Source organism: Ictidomys tridecemlineatus, unplaced genomic scaffold (genome assembly GCF_052094955.1).
Source record: "Ictidomys tridecemlineatus isolate mIctTri1 unplaced genomic scaffold, mIctTri1.hap1 Scaffold_1885, whole genome shotgun sequence".
In the NCBI taxonomy this organism is placed as follows: Eukaryota; Metazoa; Chordata; class Mammalia; order Rodentia; family Sciuridae; genus Ictidomys; species Ictidomys tridecemlineatus.
Window position 1 is genome coordinate 2703 of NW_027521621.1, and position 23788 is coordinate 26490.

General features: G+C 44.1%; 1 pseudogene; it reads right to left on the reverse strand.

Moving 5' to 3' along the window:
- Positions 1–6938: 6938 nt before the first annotated feature.
- LOC144372918 (olfactory receptor 5V1-like) lies at positions 6939–7874 on the reverse strand (annotated as a pseudogene).
- Positions 7875–23788: the final 15914 nt, after the last annotated feature.

The following is a 23788-nucleotide window of genomic DNA, read 5'->3' on the forward strand; positions in this document are numbered from 1 at the left end:
GGAGAAGGATATGGAGAACTTTAAAGTCCTAGTTGAAGAGGACACGGTAAAGACAACAAATCAGTTTGGGCAGGCTGTCTATCTGGTGGGATCCCTCAGGAAAACAGGAATATGTGAGGAATAGCAGATGTAGAGGAGGCTTTGGAGGATTTTATTTGAGTAATGTTGAATGTGAGTTATCTGTGGGATAATCACGTGGAAATGCCCTTCACAGACAGCCTAGAATTGCAGGTGTGGATTTGGGAGTCATTGTCTTGAAGGCAACTGTTACAGCAAAGGGTGAATATGAAATCCCCCAGGAGAATAGAGAAAGTAGAGAAGGAAATAGAGAAAGTAGAAATTCTTGTGATACTTTGTGTTTACGAAAATTGTAGTAAAAGTTTATCCAGAAATGACTGAAAAACCACACTATCTAGGTCGGTTGTAGGTATCGCTTTCTCTAAACAATTTCCCTAAACAAGAGGTTACCTTATTAGCACTGATTCACAATAAATCAACTTTGAAATGGAGCTGGAAGCTACATGTACTTGACATTTCTTACATTCTCTGTTTTCTCTATCAACTACATGGATGAACTTCAAGTCATTTAGAAATCAGTGACATGTACTTTCTTTTAACTCCCCGTATTAAAAAGATCAATATGACAATCTCTCTTATAGGTAGATATCTAGATGTTTTCAGAAAAAGAAATAGAATTCCACATAGAAGGCAGTTCCAGCAGATTTTACTATGGGAAATTGGTACATGGTCTGTGGATTTGTAAAAGGGAAAACTAAACGTAAAAGTTCAGGGATTCAAAAATACAATCTCTGAAGTTGTGCAGACTGCTATTGTAAAGGTCTTAAATATAAAGGTCAGTTCAGGAGGGACAATTTCATGGGGCATTAAAAAAAATCTCCCAATGTATGTTTATATAATTTTATCTTCATATAAGTTTTTCTTTGGTTTTACTGGCTAATTTCTTGTAGGTCACGTCTGTGGGGTAGGGTGAAGGATGATACCCAAACAATTTTCCTTATCCTCTATGCTCTTTATTAATGTAGGGCATTAGATTGAATCATCATCATGGTCACCATTAGAATCCATTATTAACAATCATAACTCATGAATGACACTTTGTGACACAATATGTACTTGCTCCTTAGAATTTACATAATCCAGCATAGGAATTAGATCAACTTAATAGTAAACCCTCTGCTCTGCAATAATAATAACCATAATCATCATAATCATCTAGGGCATATTTCATAGAAAAATAATTTGAGTGTGAGTCTTCTTAGATTGCTTCAATACACATAAATGCCTGACTTTAAAAACTTTGTTTAATGTAGTTTAAAAGTGGCATTTTTTCTGTAAAAATTAGATTGAATTTCGGATAATCCATTCTATCAAAACTCAGTGAATTTCTTTGAAAAGATGAATTTTTACATACCTGAATCCAATCAGGATTTTTTAAATTGAGTAACGAATAGAGACACACATTAGATAAAAATACCTAACACTTATTAAATGCGTATAAGACTTTTACATGCATTAACTTACTTGGTTTACACAACAACCTATAAGATAACCACTTATCCCCATTTTTCAAAAAAAAAGAATTGAAAATAATGAACAATATATTAATGCAATTAGGGAAACATCAATGTATCCCTTTAATTTGCATAATGTACATTAATTTGTACATTTAATATGTATTAAAAATTATAATTTAAAAAACAAAAAAGAAATTGACTCAGAAAATTTATCATGTAATAACTATTATTTGTAGTGATACTTTGTTACCTGATGATAATACCATATATTAGTAAACTGTCTTATTATCTTCAATCCCCAGACATTCTTGTCTTTGGTTCTAAGAATTCATTGCACATGATTAATAGGCCAACACAGCTTTCATTAAAATTCCAAATCTCAGGGCCTTAAGAAGCTTAAAGTATTTAAATTTCAATAGAAAGTCAGTGCTTCAGCTAAGCACAACTAATTTTAAAATCTAAATATAAACAAAATAAAATAAATAAGTCTAGAGTCTTAAAAGAAGAACTTTTTTTTTTTTTTTTTTGCTTTGGCAATAAATGAAATGTTTTGCTGACTAACCTTAGGAATTCATTTCCTCAAACGAAAAAAAAAAGGGCATGACCAAAACGAGGAAGAATGGTGTGATCATGAAAACTCTTATGCACATCAGGGAAACAATGATTCCTATTTGATCTCAATAGCACAAGCAATGATTAAAATTTTTAAATCCAATTTTTATGTTGCCCAGTAAATTGCTTAAAACACACACACGCACACACACACAGACACACACACACACACACACACAGACACAGTACAAGGTCAATTTATTCAGAAAAAAATATCTGAATGATTTCAGGTGCTTGTGCAATGTGAATTTATTACTGTGAAATCTATGAGCTATCTGGCCTGACCCAGAGTTGTCCCCATATCCTTCCATGTGGTGTGGGTTCTTGGAGCCGAGGAAAAGATCAGAGGTCATTGTGCAGAGCAGTTGACCTAAGTCAGTGTTCCCAGTGATGCTGGTCCAAGGACACACTTTGGGGGAGGCTGGGCTCTTTCACCTAACATGCAGAGATGCCCTTACCCCTAACTGGTAGGTTTAAAATCTTAACAAATTCACAAGGAAAAAGCCTCCCTCCTGTCTTGGAGATTCAGCACTCAATTCAGCATTTAACATCTCTTTCAGTTCTGTTTTTTTGGGGGCCGGGGTGTAGAAGGGCAGTTACCGGAGATTGAACTCAGGGGCTTGACCACTGAGCCACATCCCCAGCCCTATTTTATATTTTATTTAGAGACAGGGTCTCACTGAGTTTCTTGGTGCCTTGTTTTTGCTGAGTCTGTCTTTGAACACACTATCCTCCTGCATCAGCCTCCTGAGCTGCTGGGTTACAGGCGTGCACCACTGTGCCAGCTCTTTAGGTTTTTTTCATTTCACCTGTGCTTCTTCTAGCATAAAGGGGAAAGGGAAGACAAATTATTACCTCTTATGATATGTCAGAGCCTTCTAGTTATAAAATTCTTCAAAATATAAAATTCTCTTTTCAATTTATGATTTTAAAATTTGTTTTCTTGGTAGTGGTTAGTTTCAATTCAAACCAATTTTGTTCCTATACAGGGTCTAATTTAGTCCTATGCCAGATCTACTAAAAAAATCAAAGAGAATAAGATTTGATCCCTGTCCTGCTGCGCCCCTCCCCTGACTCAGGCAATGAAAAGGCCCTACTGAGGTAGATGGCGCAAGGAGTCCATCCTCTGGAGGAACGCAGTATGTTTCTGGAAATGGGCTGATTTGTTTTTTTATTCTTTTAATAAGTATAGTTTTGATTTCTCATATGACCATTAAGTATAAAGGAAAAATCATGACTATCCCAATTAATGCAACTACTTCTAAAGCATAGATCTGTTTGCTCTAAATGCAATGATTCAGCTGTGGAGTGTAAATTGTTAATGTCTAAAGAAAAACTCCGTGTATTCCTGTCAAGGAAGTTTTTGAGAAATTAAATTAAGATCTAGAGAAGGAAAATTATTGTTAAGAAGATAGATTAGTTCTTAGTACTTGGCAATTTGTTTTTATTCCTGTGCACAATGGTTTGTGCTCTTACTTTTGTTTGATTACAAGTAATAACAAATCAACTACTTGCCGTAACCATGGCACCGGTTCCAGTCAGTGAGTCAAGAAAGAATAGTCAAGGTATAGGCCAATAATTTGGGACATTTGTAACTATTATTAAAAGTTAACTAAGCAGAAACAGCTCAAAGCAAAACTCGAACTGAAAGTACAAATGCTTGCTTATGTATAAGCCAAGATACATTCTTCTATTCTAATTGTAGCTACGTAATATTTTGTTTTGTTTGAATAATGATTCCTGTTCTGTAACCACAAAGTACCTTAAGCCTGCTAAAATTAAAAGTATATATGATCAACTTCACATGTAAAGATTGGGATCAACACCTTCACTTTGGTGTCTGATGTATTTCCACACCCTCTTTCGCGGACTCCTCACCATCCGTTCGTCTCCTGAGACCCCCTGTTGGAGCTGGTCTCCGACACTGTCCTTCAACCAACTTACAATCTAATGGGAAAATGAACTCAATATGTGCAGGAAACTTTGTAACAATTCTATGTAATCTACAAATTATCATTATTTTCCCTTAGTGTTTGCTTGGGCAGCTCTGGGAATGAAGCACTTGTCAAAGCCCCTCATTTCATCTTGAATATGTGCTCCTCCAGGTCCTAGTTGGGCCTCTCAATTGTGTTCTAAACACAAGGGCAACACCTTGTGTAAATGTGCACTCAGTAAAGGTTGTAAGAATGAAGAAGGTCTGTCAAGTACATCCATGGAGCATAGTATTTAAAAGATTCTTTAAAGATGGTACTGTGTGGGACCTAAAGGATCTAACAGAAACTTGACAGAGGCGAGAGGACATTTCTTTTCAGTGGTTCTGTTGCAGATATCTTGCTGAGAAAAATAAAGCCTCTGTGGCCATAAGTGAGGCAGCATAGCCCAGCGGCTTCTGAGGAACTCAGTGTCTCCTGTCTCCTTAGACACACATAGAAAATGTGCTATGATAGTTCATTACATAAATGCCATGAAAATGGTAATGAAAATATGTACAATATTTTGTAATATGTTTTTAAGGTGTAGGTATATCCTGATTGTGGGATAGTGTTTTTGAAAATTGTGATGGTAAATAAACTACTTACCAGTAAATCTCACAGAGAGGCGTAGATTTCTGGTTTTGGTGTGGCCCTTGCTGCTCTCCATACTAGCACCTGGGCTGCAAAGAAAGCTCTTGCTAAAACTGGCTGTTGGTCTCCATTCACCACAAAATGGACCTGTTATTCTGAAAGTTGCCTGTCGCATATCTGTGGCCTCATAAAAGTGTCAAAATTTTCTGATCTCTCACAGTTCATTTTCTTGTGATGGACATTTATGGAGGTCTGGGGCTGACCTGTTGAAATTATGCATCGACCCTTTCCTATGCAGCTGCCCTGGGATTCCTCAGTGTGCAAACACAACTCAAGGGCAACGGCTTGAGTTCAACTGCAACAAAGGAGAGCAGTTAATTCGCTGTTGGATTCATTAATGTCTTGGCAATCACCTGTTCCCAGCATGCAGCGAGTAGATCAGCGTCCTCTATCTTCTGGGATGTGGGTGAGCGAACTTCAGAGTGAGATTTCTGCTAAGAAGTTGTGGGTGGCTGAAACCTCAAGACAGCCTTCCCTTTCCGCTAGGGAGTGAAGAGCTCAGGGTGGGTGTGCACTTATTGTGATGGATTTCACACGGCATATGAAGTTTTTTCTTCATGTTACATACTTTGCCAGATGGGCAGATATCAGAAACCACAATATTAAAACCATCCCCACTATCTTCAGCTGATCCACTCCTGCTAAGGGCTGATCCCTTACCAAACCCTGTATGACTTCGTGGCCCTTAATTTTATGATCCTGCTGATACTCATGACCTGGTGAAGAAATTGTTTGCTATGGAGTTTAAAAGTAGGGGAAAAAAAAGAGTCATCAAACAGCTCTTTCGGGCACAGATGGAGAAAAGACAACAAGCTTGAAATCTTGTAGTATTTTACTGCACAAAAATAAAAATAAAAGTATTAGATAAAGAGGTAAGTCTCTAAAACTTAAAATTTCCCATAATACAATGGGGTTTTCCTCATGCTTAGGAAAGACACATTAACAATACTCCTAAAAGATCTTAGAATGATTAGCCATCAGGGAAAGGCAAAGATAAAGCACATTTGATGAAGCACTTCACACATTCCAGGGTCGTAACAATAAAAGGAATGGAAATGATGTGTTGTTAAGGGAGTGAGGAAATCAGAAGCTTTATTCACCACTCTTAATAATAAGGTAAGCTGGTTCCACTGGTCTGAAAATGATCTAGAACTTCTTCAGAAAGTTAAATATGGAGTTAACGATCCACCTCTTCCACTCCTACTTACAAACTCAAGATAAATAAAAAAGTTGTCCACCAATGATTTGTACATGAATGTTCATATAATTTTCATATTATATATAATGTTTATATTATATATACGAATATTATTCATATTAGTCAAAAAGTGAAAATGACCAGGCATGTCTTTAATCTAGCTACTCAAGAAGCTGAGGCAGGAGGATTACAAATTCAAGGACAACCTTGGCAAATTTACAGGACTCTGTCTCAAAACAAAATTTTTTAAAGGGTTGGGCTTTGGCTTACTTGTAGAACATTGTTTAGTGTGCAGAAGGCTCGAGGTTCAATCTGCAGTACGACACCCACACAGACACAAAGTAAAAATTACTAGACAGTGGCAAATGAACAAAGATATGTGGCATTTTCATAAGATGGAAATCAGTCACAATAAGGAGGAATAAACTAAAATACTTATACAATCTACAATATAACTGAAAATTGCAACATCCTAAATGAAAGGAGTCAGATACAAAAGGCGTATATGGTATTACTTCTGTAAAAATATCCACGGAAACTCAAGTGTATACATGGGTCTTTCCACATGTGAAGGAGAAACACAGAAATGGTGTTTATTTAAAACTTAGAATCAAGATCCATTAGAAAAATGCAAGTCAAAGTCACATTGCACATAGCACTTCACATTCACTAGTGTTGGCTAGAGATGCAATATTGGGGAAAAGGAGATTGACTTCTTTGGGTATAAGCTTTTTTTGGAGAGAAAAGTAATAAAAATATTCTGAAATACCTGTGGATTGGAGAACCCAGGTGAGGTCACAATGTGTCACATACTTAGTACAGTTTGCTTCCCCTGGTTGGAGGGGCACCACAGTGGTCATGAGACACTGTGTATGGAGAGAGCGCTCTTTTAATTGCTGCTGAAAAGTTCACATATTTCTACAACTAAGACATTTCCTAGAATGAAACCATCATCTAGTTCTAATCTCACTATACAGTCTCTCTCCCAGCAAGCTTCCTCAGGGCACTCTGGACCTCGTTGCCTCTCAGGCTGTGAATGATGGGCTTCAACATAAGGGTCACCAAACAGAAGAGCACAGAGACCAGGGTGTCCGTGTCCAGCCTTTTCTGGGCTTGTCATAGTGGAAGTTGGCTGTTCCATAAAAGACCACCACGACAGTGAGGGGGGACACACAGGTGGAGAAGGCCTTCCTTCTACCCTGGGCAGAGGAAATCTCCAAAATGGCCGCCATAATGAGTGCGTAGGAGCCTGCAGTGATGAGGCAGGGGCTCAGGCCCATGGAGGCACTGACAACGTGAAGTACAGACTCGTTTACAGAGATGTCTTAGCAGGAGAGATTCAGGAGCAATGGGGTGTCACAGAGAAAGTGGCTGATCTGGTGGGGCCCACACAGAGTGAATATGATGGCCAGCACCATTTGTGTGACCAAATTCACCAGCCCACACAGCCAGGACCAAGTCACCAGGCTAACACACACCTTCACACTCATGATGACTGGGTACTTAGTAGGATGGCAGGTGGCCACACAGCAGTCATATGGCCACAGAGCCAGTAAGATGCTTTCTGTGCCAGCACATGTCACCAAAAAGAAGATGTGGGAAAGGCAGCACTCATAAGAAATGGCCTTCTTTTCCCAGAAGAAGTTCACCAGCAGTACTGGAAGGGTGGTGGATGTGTAGCAGATGTCCAAGAAGCTCAAATTGCTAAGGAAAAAGTACATTGGAGTGTGGAGAGCAGGACTGACCCTGGTGGCCACTATTATGAGCATGTTCCCCAGGAGAGTGGTCAGGTAAATGACCAGAAAGAGCAGAAAGAACCAGCCCTGTAGGTTGGATTGGTTGGAAAATGCCAAAGAAGATGAATTCAGTGACAAATGATTGATTGCTCATTTCCAATGTTGTCATAGCTACAAACAAGAGAAAAAAGAGACCATTATCAGAATAAACTGAGAGCACCCCAAACAGGCTTGTTAATCTGCAGCAACATGAAAGATAATATCAAATGAAAAGCAGCCTGGAGACTGATAACCTGTGGGACTTGTCTCAGGGAATGAGGCCCATGAAGCCGCACACATTTGCAGGGGTGATGGTGGGTGGGATTAACCAGAGAATTGCTAGAAGCCAACAGAAATTCATTCGACCTCATCATGGTGTGAAGTCACTTCTCACTGTCTCAGTAATCTCTGTCTCCTGTTGTCCTTTTATGGAAACATAAGATTTTTGGAGAAGTTCATTTTCATTGCAAATGTTAAGAAAAAAATTTACAAAGTAGAGTCATCATCTGCAGAAGCAGTCAGTGTTTCCTTCAGTGTTTTCCAATGTAGAGTTTTTCTCATTTTACATCAATCTTGATCTCTGTGTTCGGAAAGGCAGAAGTTAACTATTCCTGTACAATGCTGAAATTATCAGGGCCAGAGCAAAATAGAAGAAAGAAGTTGATGAAGTGGGGTTGGACTGGATATCTTAAGTATACAGGGAAGATAAGTGGAGTAGAAGGAGAATGAGAGGGCGGAGAGGTTTGGGAAGGGAGGAAATGTGAAATTTCTTTACGCAGATCATGTTATGTGCACATGGAAGTCTAAAACAGGGGACTGCACCTGTATGTATATGTAGAAAGAACCAGTCAGAAATTAACAGATAAATGACCCAAAATAAGATCAGTAGAGAAAGGAGAATGGGGGTGGGAAAAGGAGGGAGATAGGGGGTGGGGACTGAATGGAGTAAATCAGATTCCACGCACATAGAATCTTTTTCAAATCAACCCAATCTATGTATAACTATTATGCTCTAATAAAAAAATTAAGAAGATGACATGATCCTATCAGCAAAGAGTGAGATTTGAATTCTTCTTGACCTATTTGTATACCTTTAATTTTTTTCTTTTGTCCAATGACTCTGGCAATTTCAAGGATGGATTTGAATATAAGTGGTGAAAGAGGGGCACCCTGTCTTTTTCCAGTTTTTAGAGTGAATGCTTTCAACGTTTCTTCACTTAGAATGATGCTGCCTTGTGTTTAGCATAGATAGATTTTACAATGCTTTTACAAAGTTCCTTCTGTCCCTAGTGTTTCTACTGTTTTGACAGGTAGGGGTGCTATATTTTGTTAAATGCTTTTTCTGCATCTATTGAGATGATCAATAAACTTACATCTCTCTTAAATAAACTTAATCTCTCCCCTTTGGCTAAACATTCAGATCATTTCCAGTCCTATAAATATTTTAATGAACATTTTTCTACATAAACATATGTGACCATTTCGAATTATCTCTTCAGAATAAAATTTAAATCTGACATAAAAGAATTTGTTGTGCAGTTTCTATTCTAAACTAGCTCATGGGAGAAATTATATTAAGTGAAATAAGCCAGACACATTAAGAGAAATAGCAGTTTTTCACTTCTTTGTGAAAGCTAAAAAGTTGATCTCAGAGAAGTAGGAAGTAGAGCGGTGGTTATTGGAGCCTGGGAGAGAATCACAAAAATCATTGTGAGTCTGATTGCTCAAAGACTCATGTGAAAGACTGCCTGAAACATGCCCTCTGAGTGTGGTCTTTAAAAAAAAATAAGAGTAGACGTCTAACAGGGTCTTCAGAAAATCTCTCTTCTCTCCTCAGTGGGCAGCAGGAGGTCCATGGGTCTGGCTGCCTAGGAGCTAGCTGTGGTGTGCAAATGGGCAGGACCAGGACGGCTGGAGAATCTCAATAATCACTAGTAGACCACATTCTAGGTGAGGGCAGGCTGGAAACAGGCCATCCAGAAGGAAATGGCTTGAGCTCTGAAAATGACAGAATCTGTGGATTTAGGAAACGGTTGTGGGTCCAATCCACTCATAACACCTACTCCCTGGATCAGTCCACGGTTGCCACAGTTACCACAGACCTGACCAGAACAACCAGAATGGGGAGATGCACTCTGGCCTCCTGGCTTGGAGGTTTGTTCTGGGGCAAGCTGACCCATTGCTGCCTGCCTGAGATGAGGTGGGACACCAAGGTGGAAGGGAACAAGGGGGGAAGCGTCCCTCGCTCATGGCAGCCAGAAGGTTGGGGCGGGGGAGTGAATTGGAGGAGACAGTTCGCAGGGGACAACATGTGATTCCCCAGGGCATGTCCCTGGCCACACTCCACCTGCCCACACTCCTCTCAGTACAGTGGGACTTTCAGATAATTAACCCACAAAATGGATGGATTCACAGATTATGTCACAAGTCTCACAGTCTAATCATTTCACCTCTGAACACTGCTACTGTGACTGACCCTGAGCTTTTGGTGGGGGGATACCTTATTTCTAAGCCATAAGAGTCTCTACAGTCCATGTGCTTTTGTTAGAATTTTTTTTGTAGTCTGGGAGAGTAATCAGGTGCCAAAAAAAGATTAAAAGTAAATATCTGGTAACTGAAGATGTGACATTTGGAGCTTGGGGAAAGCTCAGAAGAGGAGCCCTGGGTGGAGCACTTTAAAGTCCTGGTGACGAGGACACAAGAGGGCACCTGGTTCTGGGGTAGCTAAGTGGCAATGGGATCACTCATTAAAACATAATAAAAATGAGAATGAGCATGTCTGGGGAGAGAAAAGGAGGGAAGGAGGTTGGGCCTGGAGTCTTGGTACCTGCGGGGTCTCCCCGAGAAAATTCCAGGAGGCAGCGGGACAGGTTCCCAGGAGATAGGCCTGGGAGTCATGCCTTAGAGTGACTGTGGAAGTCACAGGTGCTCATAAAGCCAAAAGAGAGCAGGGTGAGGAGAGAGGGCCTTATGGACTGTGCGGAAAAGAAGGTGTCCAGAAGGACGGTCACAAGCTATCAGCAATCATTCTGCACCACAGTGTCAAAGCTCTGCTCTCTGTACCAGGCCTTCTGCACACCAGTCTAAAAACTCTGATTTCTATAACAGTCCTTCTGCACCCCAGTCTCCAACCTCTGCTCCCTGCAACAATCCTTCTTCTCCCCAGTCTCCAAGTTCTACTCTCTGAAAAACTCTTTCTGCACCCCAGTCTCGAACATCTGCTCTCTGCAACAGTCCTTCTGCACCTCAGTCTGAAAACTCTGCTCTCTATAATATCCTTCTGCACACCAGTCTCCAAACTGTGATATCTGTAACAAGCCTTCTTCAACCCAGTCTCGAACCTCTGCTCCCTGCAAGAATCCTTCTGCACTCAAGTCTCCATGTTCTGCTCTCTGAAAGAGTCCTTCTGCACCACACTCTCGAACATCTGCTCTCTGCAACAGTCCTGCACCGAAGTCTGAAAACTCTGCTCTCTACAACAATCATTCTGCACCTCAGTCTCCAAACTCTGCTCTCTATAATATTCTTCTGCACCCCAGTCTATAAACTGTGCTATCTGTAACAGTCGTTCTGCACCCCAGTCTCCAACATCTGCTCACTGTAACAGGCCTTCAGCACCCCAGTCTCCAATCTCTGCTCACTGCAACATTTCTTCTACACTCTAGTCTACAAACTGTGCCCTCTGTAACTTTCTTTCTGATCCCAGCCTTTAAACTCTGCTCTCTGCAATGATCCTTCTGCACCTCAGTTTCCAACCTCTGCTCTCTGCAATGATCCTTCTGCACCACAGATTCTAACCTCTGCTCTCTGTAACAGTGCTTCTAAACCTCAGTCTCCAACATCTTCTCTCTATACCAATCCTTCTGCACCTCAGTCTTCAACCTCTGCTCTCTGTAACAGTCCTTCTGCACCTCAGTATTCAAAATCTGTTCTCTGTAACAAGGTTTCTGCACCTCAATCTTTAACCTCTGCTCTCTGTAACAGTTCTTCTGCACCCCTATCTCAATTCTCTGCTCTCTGTAACAGTCTTTCTGAATCCCAGTCTCCAAACTCTTCTCTCTGCAACGATCCTTCTGCACCTCAGTCTCCAACCTCTGCTCTCTGCAACAATCCTTCTGCACCCCAGTCTCCAGACTCTGCTCTCTGTTAGATCCTTTTGCATCCCTTTCTTCAACCTCTCCTCTCTCTAACAGTCCTTCTGCACCCCAGTATCCAACCTCTGCTCTTTGTAATAGTCCTTCTGCACCTCACTCTCCAAACTTTTCTCTCTGTAATGGTCCTTCTGTACCCCAGTCTCCAACCTCTGCTCTCTCTAACAATCTTCTGCACCTTAGTCTCAAACTTCTGCTCTCTGTAACAGTCCTTCTGCACCCTAGTCTCTAACATCTGCTCTCTACAACAGTCCTTCTGAACCAAAGTCTCCAAACTCTGCTCTCTCTAACAGTCCTTCTGTACCACAGTCTCCAACCTCTTCTTTCTATAACGGTCCTTCTGCACCTCAATTGCCAACCTCTGCTTTCTGTAACAGTCCTTCTGCACCTCAGATTCCAACCTCTCCTCTCTGTAACAGTCCTCCTAAGTCTCAGTCTTAACCTCTTCTCTAAGCAAAGATCCTTCTGCACCTCAGTCTCCAACATCTTCTCTGTGTCACTGTCCTGCTGCACACCAGTCTCCAACCTCTTCTCTCTGCAGTGATCCTTCTGCACCTCATTCTCCAACCTCTTCTCTCTGCAACGATCTTTCTGCACCCCAGTCTCTTTCCTCGTCTCTCTGTAATAATCCTTTTGCACTCGTGTCTCCAACATCTCCTCTCTCTAAATGTCTTTCTGCAACTCAGTTTCAAATCTCTGCTCACAGAAATGATCTTTCTGCACCACAGTCTCCAACATCTGCTCTTTGCAACGTTCCTTCTGAACCCCAGTTTTTAACCTCTGTTCTCTGCAAAAGTCCTTAGCACCCCAGGCTCCAAACTTTGCTCTCTGTAACAGTTCTTCTGAACCGCAGTCTCCAACCTCTGCTGTGTGTAACGGTCCTTCTGCACCCCAGTCTCCAAACTCTACTTTCCATATCAGTTATTCTGCACCCCACTCTCCAACCTCTGCCCTCTGTAACAGTGCTTCTGCACCTCAGTCTACAAACTCTGCTCTCTGCAACAGTCCTTCTGCACCCCAGTCTGCAAACTCTGCTCTCTGTAACAGGCTTTCTGCAACCCGGTCTTCAATCCCTGCTCTCTGCAACAGGCCTTTTGCACCCTAGTCTCCAACCTCTTCTCTCTGCAGCGATTTTTCTTAACCTCAGTCTCCAACCTTGGCTCTCTGCAACAGTCCTTCGGCACCCCAGTCTTCAACCTCTGCTCTATGTAACAGTCATTCTGCACCCCAGTCACCAAACTCTGCTCTCTAGAACAGTTCTTCTGCACCCCAGTTACCAAACTCTGCTCTGTGTAACAATCCTTCTGCACCTTAGTTTCCAAACTCTGCTCTCTACATTGATCCTTCTGCACCCCAGTCTCCAAATTCTGCTCTTTGTATCAGTCCTTCTGCACCCAAGTCTCCTAACTCTGCTCTCTGCAACATTTCTTCTGCACCACAGTCTCCAACCTGTGCACTCTGTTATAGTCCTTCTGCACCCTAGTCTCCTACATCTGCTCTCTGCAACGATCCTTCTTCTACCCAGTCTCCAAACTCTGCTCTCTATAAAGGACCTTTTGTATCTCAGTCTCCAACCTCTTCTCTTTGTAACGGTTCATCTGCTCCCCAATTGCCAACCTCTGCTTTCCGTAACAGTCCTTTTGCACCCCAGTCTCCAAAATTTTCTCTCTGCAACGATGCTTCTGTACCCCAGTCTCCAACCACTGCTCTCTGGAAAAGTCCTTCTGCACCTAAGTCTCCAACCTCTTCTCTTTGTAACGGTTCATCTGCTCCCCAATTGCCAAACTCTGCTTTCTGTAACAGTCCTTCTGCACCCCAGTCTCCAAACTCTTCCCTCTGCAACGATCCTTCTGTACCTCAGTCTCCAAACTCTGCTCTCTGGAAAAGTCCTTCTGCACCTACGTCTCCATCCTTTTCTCTCTGTAATGGTCCTTCTGCACCCCAGTCTCCAATCTATGCTCTCTATAACAATCCTTCATCACCTCTGTCTCCAACGTCTTCTCTCTGTAACAGTCCTTCTGTACCGCAGTCACCAACCTATTCTCTCTATAACGGTACTTCTGCACCCCAATTGCCAACTTCTGCTTTCTGAAACAGTCCTTCTGAACCTGAGACTCCAACCTCTGCTCTCTGTAACAGTCCTTCTAAGCCTCAGTCTGAAACCTCTGCTCTCTGCAACAATCTTTCTAAACCCCAGTCTCCAAAGTGTGATATCTGTTACAATCCTCTGCACCCCAGTCTCAAACATCTGCTCTCTGTAACAGGTCTTCTGCAACTCAGTCTCAAAAGTCTGCTCTCTGTACCAGGCCTTCTAAGCCCGAGTGTCCAAACTTTTCTCTCTGCAATGATTCTTCTGCAACTAAGTCTCCAAACTCTGCTCTCTGCAACAGTCCTTCTGCCCCCAAGTCTCAAACATCTGCTCTCTGTAAGATCCTTCTGCACCCCGTTCTTTTATCTTTGCTCTCTGTAACAGTCATTCTGCACCTCAGTCTCCAACCTCATCTCTCTGAAACGGGCCTTCTGCATCCCAGTATCAAACATCTGTTCTCTGTAGCAATCCTTCTGCACCCCAGGCTACAAACTCTGCTCTCTGTAACATTTCTTCTGCTCCCTAGTCTCCAAACTCTACTTTCCATATCAGTTATTCTGCACCCCAGCCTAAAACCTATGCTCTCTGTAACAGTTCTTCTGCACCTCAGTCTCCCAACTGTGCTCTCCGCAACAGTCCTTCTACACGCCAGTCTCCAACCTCTGTTGTGTGCAAAAGTCCTTCTACACACCAGTCTCCAACATCTGCTCTCCTGCAACAATCCTTCTGCATCCCAGTCTCCAATGTCTACTCTCTGCAACAGTCCTTCTACACAACAGTCTTCAACTTCTGCTCTCCTGCTACAGTCCTTCTGCAACCACAGTCTCAAACCTCTGCTCTCTTCAACATTTTTTCTGCACCCCAGTCTCCAACCTGTGCCTCTGTAACTATCGTACTGCACCCCGGTCTCCAAACTCTGCTCTCTGTAGTGATCCTTCTGTACCTCAGTCTCCAACCTCTGTTCTCTGCAACGATCCTTCTTCACCACAGTCTCCAACGTCTGTTCTCTGAAACAGTCTTTCTGACCGCAGTCTCCAGCCTCTGCTCTCTGTAACATCCTTCTGCACCCCAGTTTTCAAACACTGCTCTAGGTGACATTCCTTCTTCACCCAACTCTCCAACCTCTGCTCTTTGTAACAGTAATTCTGTACCGCAGTCTTCATTCTCTGCTCACTGCAACATTTCTTCTGCACCCCAATCTCAAAACTGTGTTCTCTGTAACTGTCCTTCTGCACCCCAGTCTTCAATATCTGCTCTCTGTAAGTATCTTTCTCCACCATAGTCTCCAACCTCTGCTCTCCTCAACGATCATTCCGCACCTCAGTCTCCAACCTCTGCTCTCTGCAACGATCCTTCTGCACCCCACTCTTCAACCACTGGTCTCTGTAACAGTCCTTATGCAGCTCAGTCTCCAACCTATGCTCTCTGTAAGATACTTCTGCACACCAGTCTACAACATCTGCTCTCTGCAATGATCCTTTAGAACCCCAGTCTCCAACCTCTGCTCCTTGTAACAGTCCTTCTGTACAGCAGTTTCCAAACTCTGCTCTCTGTAATGGTCCTTCTACACCCCAGTCTCCAACATTTACTTTCTGTATTAGTCTTTCTGCACCCCAGTCTCCAATCTCTGCTCTCTGTAACAGTTCTTCTGCACCTTAGTCTCCAAACTCTGCACTCTGCAACAGTCCTCTGCACCCCAGTCTCCACCCTCTGCTCTCGGTAACAGTTCTTCTGCGCCCAAATCTCCAAACTCTGCTCTCTGTAACACTCCTTCTGCACTTCAGTCTCCACCATCTGATCTCTGTAACAATTCGTCTGGACATCAGTCTCCTACCTCTGCCCTCTACAACGTTCCTTCTGCTCCTCAGTCTCCAAATCCTACTCTCTGTAAAAGTCCTGCACCTCAGTCTCCAAACTCTGCTTTCTGTAAGATCCTTCTGCAACCCATTCTCCAAACGCTGCTCCCTGTAACAGCCTTCTGCAACCCAGTCTCCAAACTCTGCTCTCTTTAACAGGCCCTCTGCACCTCAGTCTTAAAACTCTGCTCCCTGTAACAGGCCTCATGCACACCAGTCTCCAAACTATGCTCTCTGCAACGATTGTTCTGCACCCCAGTCTCCAAACTCTGCTCTCTGTAACAGTCCTTCTTTACCCCAGGATCCAACATCTGCTCTCTGATACAGTTATTCTGCACCTCAGTCTCCAAACTCTGCTCTCTGCTAAAGTACTTCTGCATCCCAGTCTCCAACATCTGCTCTCTGTATTAGTCATTTTAAAACCCAGTAACCAAAATCTGCTCTGTGTAACGATCCTCTTGCACCTTAGTTTCCAACCTCTGCTCTCTGCAACGATCCTTCTGCACCCAGGTCTCCAAACTCTGATCTCTGTATCAGTCTTTCTGCACCACAGTCTCCAAACACTGCTCTCTGCAAAAGTCCTTATGCACCCAAGTCTCCAAACTCTGCTGTCTGCAACATTTCTTATTCACCCCAGTCTCCAACCTGTGCTCTCTCTAACAGTCCTTCTGCACCCCAGTCTCCAACATCTGCTCTCTGCAAGGATCCTTCTTCTACCCAGTCTCCAAACTCTGCTCTCTGTAAAAGTCCTTTTGTATCGCAGTCTCCAAACTCTTCTCTTTGTAACAGTCCACCTGCTCCCCTATTGCCAACCTCTGCTTTCTGTAACAGTCCTTCTGCACCCCAGTCTCCAAACTCTTCTCTCTGCAACGATCTTTCTACAACTCAGTCTCCAAACTTTGCTCTCTGTGAAAGTCCTTCTGCACCTCAGTCTCCATCCTTTGCTCTCTGTAATTGTCCTTCTGCACCCCAGTCTCCAATCTTTGCTCTCTGTAACAATCCTTCTGCACCCCAGTCTCCCAAATCTGCTCTCTGCAAAGGTCCTTCTGCACCCCGTCTACAAACTCTGCTCTGTAACAGTCCTTCTGTACGGCAGTCTCCAAGCTCTTCTCTCTATAACGGTCTTTCTACACCCCAATTTTCAACCTCTGCTCTCTGTAACAGTTCTTCTAAGCCTCAGTCTGAAACTTATGCTCTCTGCAACAATCCTTCTAAACAACAGTCTCCAAATTGTGCTATTTGTAACAAACCTTCTGAACCCCAGTCTCCAACATCGGCTCTGTGTAATAGGATTTCTGCCACCCAGTCTCCAAACTCTGCTCTCTGTTACAGGCCTTCTGCACCCCAGACTCCAACCTGTGCTCTCTGCAAAAGTCCTTCTACACCCCAGTCTCCAACCTCTGCTCTCTGCAACGATCCTTCTGCATCTCAGTCTCCAATGTCTGCTCTCTGTAAGATTCTTCTTCACCCCGTTCTCCAAACTTTGCTCTCTGTAACAGTCATTCTGCACCTCAGTCTCTAACCTTATTTCTCTGCAACGGCCCTTGTGCACCCCAGTATCCAACCTCTGTTCTCTGCAGCTGTCCGTCTGCACCTAAGTCTCCAAACTCTACTTTCCATATCAGTTATTCTGCACCCCAGTCTAAAACCTCTGCTCTCTGTAACAGTCCTTCTACACCTCAATCTCCAACCTCTGCTCTTTGCAACAGTCCTTCTGTACCCCAGTCTCTGAACTTTGCTCTCTGCAAACGTCTTATTATACCCCAGTATCCAACATCTGCTTTCTGCAACGATACTTCCGCATCCCAGTCTCCAAAGTCTGCTCTCTGCTACAGTCCTTCTACACCCCAGTCTCCAACCTCTGCTCTCTGCTACAGTCCTTCTGCACCCCAGTCTCCAACCTCTGATCTTTGCAACAGTCTTTCTGCACCCCAGTCTCCAACTTCTGTTCTCTGTAAAAATTTTTCTGCACATCAGTCCCCAAACTCTGCTCTCTTCAATCGTCCTTCTGCACCCCATTCTAGAACGTTCCCTCTCTGTAACAATCGTTTTACACCCCAGTCTCCAACTTCTGCTCTCTGCAACGATCCTTTTGCAACCCAGTCTCCAACCTCAGCTCCCTGCAAAAGTCTTTCTGCACCCCAGTCTCCAACGTCTGCTCTCTGAAACAGTCCTTCTTCGCCTCAGTCTGAAAACTCTGCTCTGTGCAATGATCCTTCTGCACCCAAGTCTAAAAACTCTGCTTTCTGTAACAGTCCTTCTTCATCTCAACTCTCAACAGTCCTTCTTTACTTCATCTCACCTCATAACAGTTCTTCTGTACTGCAGTCTCCAAACTCTGCTCTCTGCAATGGTCCTTCTGCACCCCATTCTCCAACCTCTGTTGTCTGCAAGAGTCCTTCAGCACTTCTGTCTCCAAAATCTGCTCCCCACAACAATCCTTCTGCACCGTAGTTTCCAAATTCTGCTCTCTGCAACAGTTCTTCTGCACCCCAGTATCCAACATCTACTCTCTGAAACAGTCCTTTTCCACCCCAGTCTCCAACCTATACTCTCTGTAACATTCCTTCTATACTGCTATCTCCAACCTCTGCTCTCTGTAAGGATCCTTCTGCACCCCAGTCTCCAACTTCTACTTTCTGTATCAGTCCTTCTGCACCCTAGTCTCCAACCTCTGCTCTCTGTAAAAGTCCTTCTGTACCTCAGTCTCCAAACTCTGCTCTCTGCAAAAGTTTTTCTGCACCCCAGTCTCCAACCTCTGCTGCCTGCAAGAGTCCTTTTACAACCCAGTCTCCAACCTCTGCTATCTGCAACAGTCCTTCTGCACCCAGTCTCGAAAATCTGCTCTCTGTAACAATCCTTCTGTACCTCAGTCTACAACCTCTACTATCTATAACAGTCCTTCTGCATCTCAGTCTCCAACCTCTGCTATCTGCAACAGTCTCTCTGCACTTTAGTCTCCAACCTCTGTGCTCTGCAACGAACCTACTTCACCCAAGTCTATAACATCTCCTCTCTGCAACAGTTCTTCTGCACCTCAGTCTGAAAATTCTACTCTTTGCAACAATCCTTCTTCACCTCAGTTCCCAAACTCTGATCTCTGCAATGGTCTTTCTGAACCCCAGTATCCAACCTCTGCTCTCTGTAACAATCCTTCTGCACCCCAGTCTCCAACATCTACTCTCTGAAAAAGTCCTTCTGCACCCCAGTCTCCAACATCTGCTCTCAGCAACAGTCGTTCTGCACCTCAATCTAAAAACTCTGCTCTCTGAAACGATACTTGTGCACCCCAGTCTCTAAATTCTGCACTCTGAAACAGTCATTATCCACCCCAGTCTCCAACCTCTGCACCCTGTAACAGTCCTCCTGTAGTGTAGTCTCCAAAATCTGCTCTCTGTAACAGTCCTTCTGCACCCCAGTCTCTAACCTCTGCTTTCTGTATCAGTCCATATGCACCCCAGTCTCCCACCTCTGCTCTCTGTAACAGTCCTTCTGCACCTCAGTTTCCAAACTCTGCTGTCTGCAACAGTCCTTCTGCAACAAAGTCTCAAACCTCTGCTCCGTGCAACAGTTCTTTTGCACCCCTTCTCCAATCCCTGTTCTCTGTAACAGTCCTTCTGCACACCAGTCTCAATACTCTGCTCTCCCCAACGATCCTTCTGCACCCTAGTCTCCTCCCTCGGCTCTCTGCAACAGTCCTTCTCCATCCCAGTCTCCAAACTATGCTCTCTGTAACAGTCCTCCTGTAGTGCACTATCAAAAATCTGCTCTATGTAACAGTACTTTTGCACCCCCGTCTCCAATCTCTCCTCTCTGTAACAGTCCTACTGCACCTCAGTCTCCAAACTCTGCTCTCTGCAACAGTCCTTATGCACCTCAGTCTGAAATCTCTGTCTCGGCAAGGATCCTTCTGCACCCCATTCTCAAAACTCTACTCTCTGTAACAGTCCTTCTGAACCCCAGTCTCCAACCTCTGCTCTCTGTAACAGGTCTTTGCACCCCATTCTCCAACCTCTGCTCTCTGTAACAGTGCTTCTGCACCTCTGTCTACAAACTCTGCTCTCTGAAACAATTCTTCTGCACCCCAGTCTCCAAACTCTTCTTACTCTATCAGTCCCTCTGCACCACAATTTCCAACACCTGCTCTCTGTAAGAGTCTTTCTTCGCCTCAGTCTACAAACTCTGCTCTCTGCAACAGTCTTTCTGCATCCCAATCTCCAACATCTTCTCTCTGCAAGAGACCTTCTCCACCAAATCTTCAACCTCTGCCTTTGTAACAGTCCTTCTGTAACCCAATCTCAAATCTCTGCTCTCTTAAACAGTCCTTCTGCACCCCAATGTGAACCTGTGCTTTCCGCTACAGTACTTATACACCCCAGTGTCCAGCCTCTGCTCTCTGCAACAGTCCCTCTGCAACCCAGTCTCCAAACTCTGCTCTCCTTAACAATCCTTCTGCAGCCGAGTCTCCGACCTCTGTTCTTTATAACAATCCTTCTGCACCCCAGTCTGAAAATTTTGCTCTCTACAACGGAACTTCTGCACCCCAGTCTCCAACCTCTGCTCTCTGTAACAGGCCTTTTGCACCCCAATCTCCCACCTCTACTCTCTGTAACAGTCCTTTTGCACCTCAGTCTCCAACCTCTGCTCTCTGCAACAGTCCTTTTTCACCTCAGTCTCCAAACTAAGCTCTCTGCATCGAACCTTCTACACCTCAGCATTGAAACTCTACTCTCTGTAACAGTCCTTTTGCACCCCGGTCTCAAACCACTGCTGTCTGCAACAGTCCTTCTGAACACCAGTCGCTAACCTCGGCTCTGTGTAACAATCCTTCTGCACCCCAGTCTCCAAACTCTGCTCTCTGTAACAGTCTTTCTGTACCACAGTCTCCAAACTCTGGTCTCTGCAAAAGTCTTTTTGCACCCCATTCTCCAATCTCTGCTGCATGCAAAAGTCCTTCTACATCCCAGTCTCCAACCTCTGCTATCTGCAACAGTCCTTCTGCACCCCAGTCTCCAACCTCTGCTCTCTGTAACAATCCTTCTGTACTTCAGTCTCCAACCTCTACTCTCTGTAACAGTCCTTCTACATCTCAGCCTCCAAACTCTGCTCTCTGAAACAGTCCTTTAGAACCGCTGTCTCAAATTCTTGTTCCTGCAACAGTCCTTCTATGCCCCAGTCTCCTAACTCTGCTTACTGTATCAGTCCATCTCCACCAAAATTTCCAAAACCTGCTCTCTGTAAGAGTCTTTCTTCACCTCAGTCTACAAACTCTGCTCTCTGTAACAGTCCATCTGTAACCCAGTCTCCAACCTCTGCTCTCTGCAACAGTCCTTCTGCACCCCATTGTGAACCTGTGCTATCCGCTACAGTCCTTATGCACCCCAGTGTCCCGCCTCTGCTCTCTGCAACAGACACTCTGCAACCCAGTCTCCAACCTCTGCTCAACTTACCAATCCTTCTGCACCTCAATCTCCAAACTCTGCTCTCTGCAATGATCCTTCTGCACCTTAGTCTTCAAAAACTACTCTCTGTAAATGTACTTCTGAACCCCTTGTCCAAACTCTGCTCTCCATAACTGGCCTTCTGCACCCCAGTCTCCAAACTCTGTTCTTTATAACAATTTTTCTGCACCCCAGTCTGAAAATTTTGCTCTCTACATCGATCCTTCTGCACCCTAGTCTCCAATCTCTGCTCTATGTAACAGGCCTTTTGCACCCAAATCTCCCACCTCTACTCTCTGTAACAGTCCTCTTGCACCTCAGTCTCCAACCTCTGCTCTTTGTAACTGTCCTTTTGCACCTCAGTCTCCAAACTCAGCTCTCTGCATCGATCCTTCTGAACCTCAGTCTCGAAACTCTACTTTCTGTTACAGTCCTTCTGCACCCCAGTCTAAAACCACTGCTGTCTGCAAAAATCCTTCTGCACACCAGTCTCCAACGCCTGCTCTCTGCAACAGTCCTTCTGCACACCAGTCTCAAACCTCTGCTCTCTGTAACAATCCTTCTGCAACCAAGTCTCCAACCTCTGCTCTCTGAAATGATCCTTTTGCACCGCAGTCTCCAACCTCTGCTCTCTGCAATAGTCCTTCTGCACCGCAGTCTCCAACCTCTGCTCTCTGTAACAGTCCTTCTGTAACTCAGTCTCCAAACTCTGCTCTCTGCAAAAGTCCTTCTGCACCCCAGTCTCCAACCTGTGCTGCCTGCAAAAGTCTTTCTACACCCCAGTATCCAACATCTGCTATCTGCAACAGTCCTTCTGCACCCAAGTCTTCAACCTCTGCTCTCTGTAACAATCCTTCTGTAACTCAGTCTCCAACGTCTACTCTCTGTAACAGTCGTTCTGCATCTCAGTCTTCAAACTCTGCTCTCTGCAACAGTCCTTCAGAACCGCTGTCTCAAATTCTTTTCCCTGCAACAGTCCTTCTACACCCCAGTCTCCAACCTCTGCTATCTGCAACAGTTCTTCTGCACCTTAGTCTCTAAACTCTACTATCTGTAACACTCCTTCTGCACCTCAGTCTCCAACATCTGCTCTCTTTAAGATCCTTCTGCAACCCAGTCTGTAAACTCTGCCCTCTTTAACAGTCCTTCTGCACCACTTGTTGAGCCTCTGCTCTTGTAACAGTCCTTTTGCACGCCGGTCTCAAACCTCTGCTCGCTACAACGATTCTTTGGCACCCCAGTCTCCATCCTCTGCTCTCTTCAAAAGTCCTTCTGCACCCCGTTCTCCAATATCTGCTCTCTGCAAAAGTCGTTCTGCACCTCAGTCTGAAAACTCCGTTCACTGCAATGATCATTCTGCAACCCAGTCTCCAACCTCTGCTCTCTCTAACAGTCCTGCTGTACCACAGTCTCCAAACTCTGCTCTCTGGAAGATCCTTCTGCAACCCTGCCTCCAAATTCTGCTGTGTGTAACAGTCCTTCTGCACCCCAGTCTCCAACGTCTGCTCTGTGTATCAGGCATTTTCCACCACATTTTCCAACCTCTGCTCTCTGCAACAGTCCTTCTGCACCGGAGACTGCAAACTCTGCTTTCTGTATCAGTCCATCTGCACCCCAATCTCCAAACTCTGCTCTCTGTAACAGTCCTTCTGCACCTCAGTCTACAAACTCTGGTCTCTGCAACAGTCTTTCTGCAACCCAGTCTCCAACATCTGCTCTCCGCAACAGTCCTTCTTCACCAAAGTCTCAAAACTCTGTCTCAGTCCTACATAAAGGCAGTCTAGAACATCTACTCTCTGCAACAGTGCTTCTGAACCCAAATCTCAAACCTGTGCTCTCAGCAACAGTCCTTCTACACCCCATGTCCAGCCTCTGCTCTCTGCAGCAGTCCATCTGCAACCCAGTCTCCAAACTCCGCTCTCTGTAACAGTCCTTCTGCACATCATAATCCAACTCTACTCTCTGTAAAAGTACTTCTGCACCCCTTCACCAAACGCTGCTCTCTGTAACAGTCCTTCTGCACCCCACTCTCCGACATCTTTTCTATATAACAATCCTTCTGCACCCCAGTCTTTTTTTTTTTTATTGTTGGTCGCTCAAAACATTACACAGTTCTTAATACATCATCTTTCACAGTTTGATTCAAGTGGGTTATGAACTCCCAACTTTACCCCGTATACAGATTGCTGTTTCACATCAGTTACCCTTCCATTGATTGACATATTGCCTTTCTAGTGTCTGATGTATTCTGCTGTCTGTCCTATTCTCTACTATCCCCCCTCCCCTCCCCTCCCCTCCCCTCCCCTTTTCTCATCCCTGTTTAATGTAAATCTTCTTCTCAAGCTCTTCGTCCTTACCCTGTCCTTGTTTACTCCCCTTATATCAAAGGGGTCATTTGGTATTTGTTTTTTAACGATTGACTAGCTTCACTTAGCATAATCTGCTCTAATGCCATCCATTTCCCTCCAAATTCTATGATTTTGTCGTTCCTTAATGCAGAGTAATAC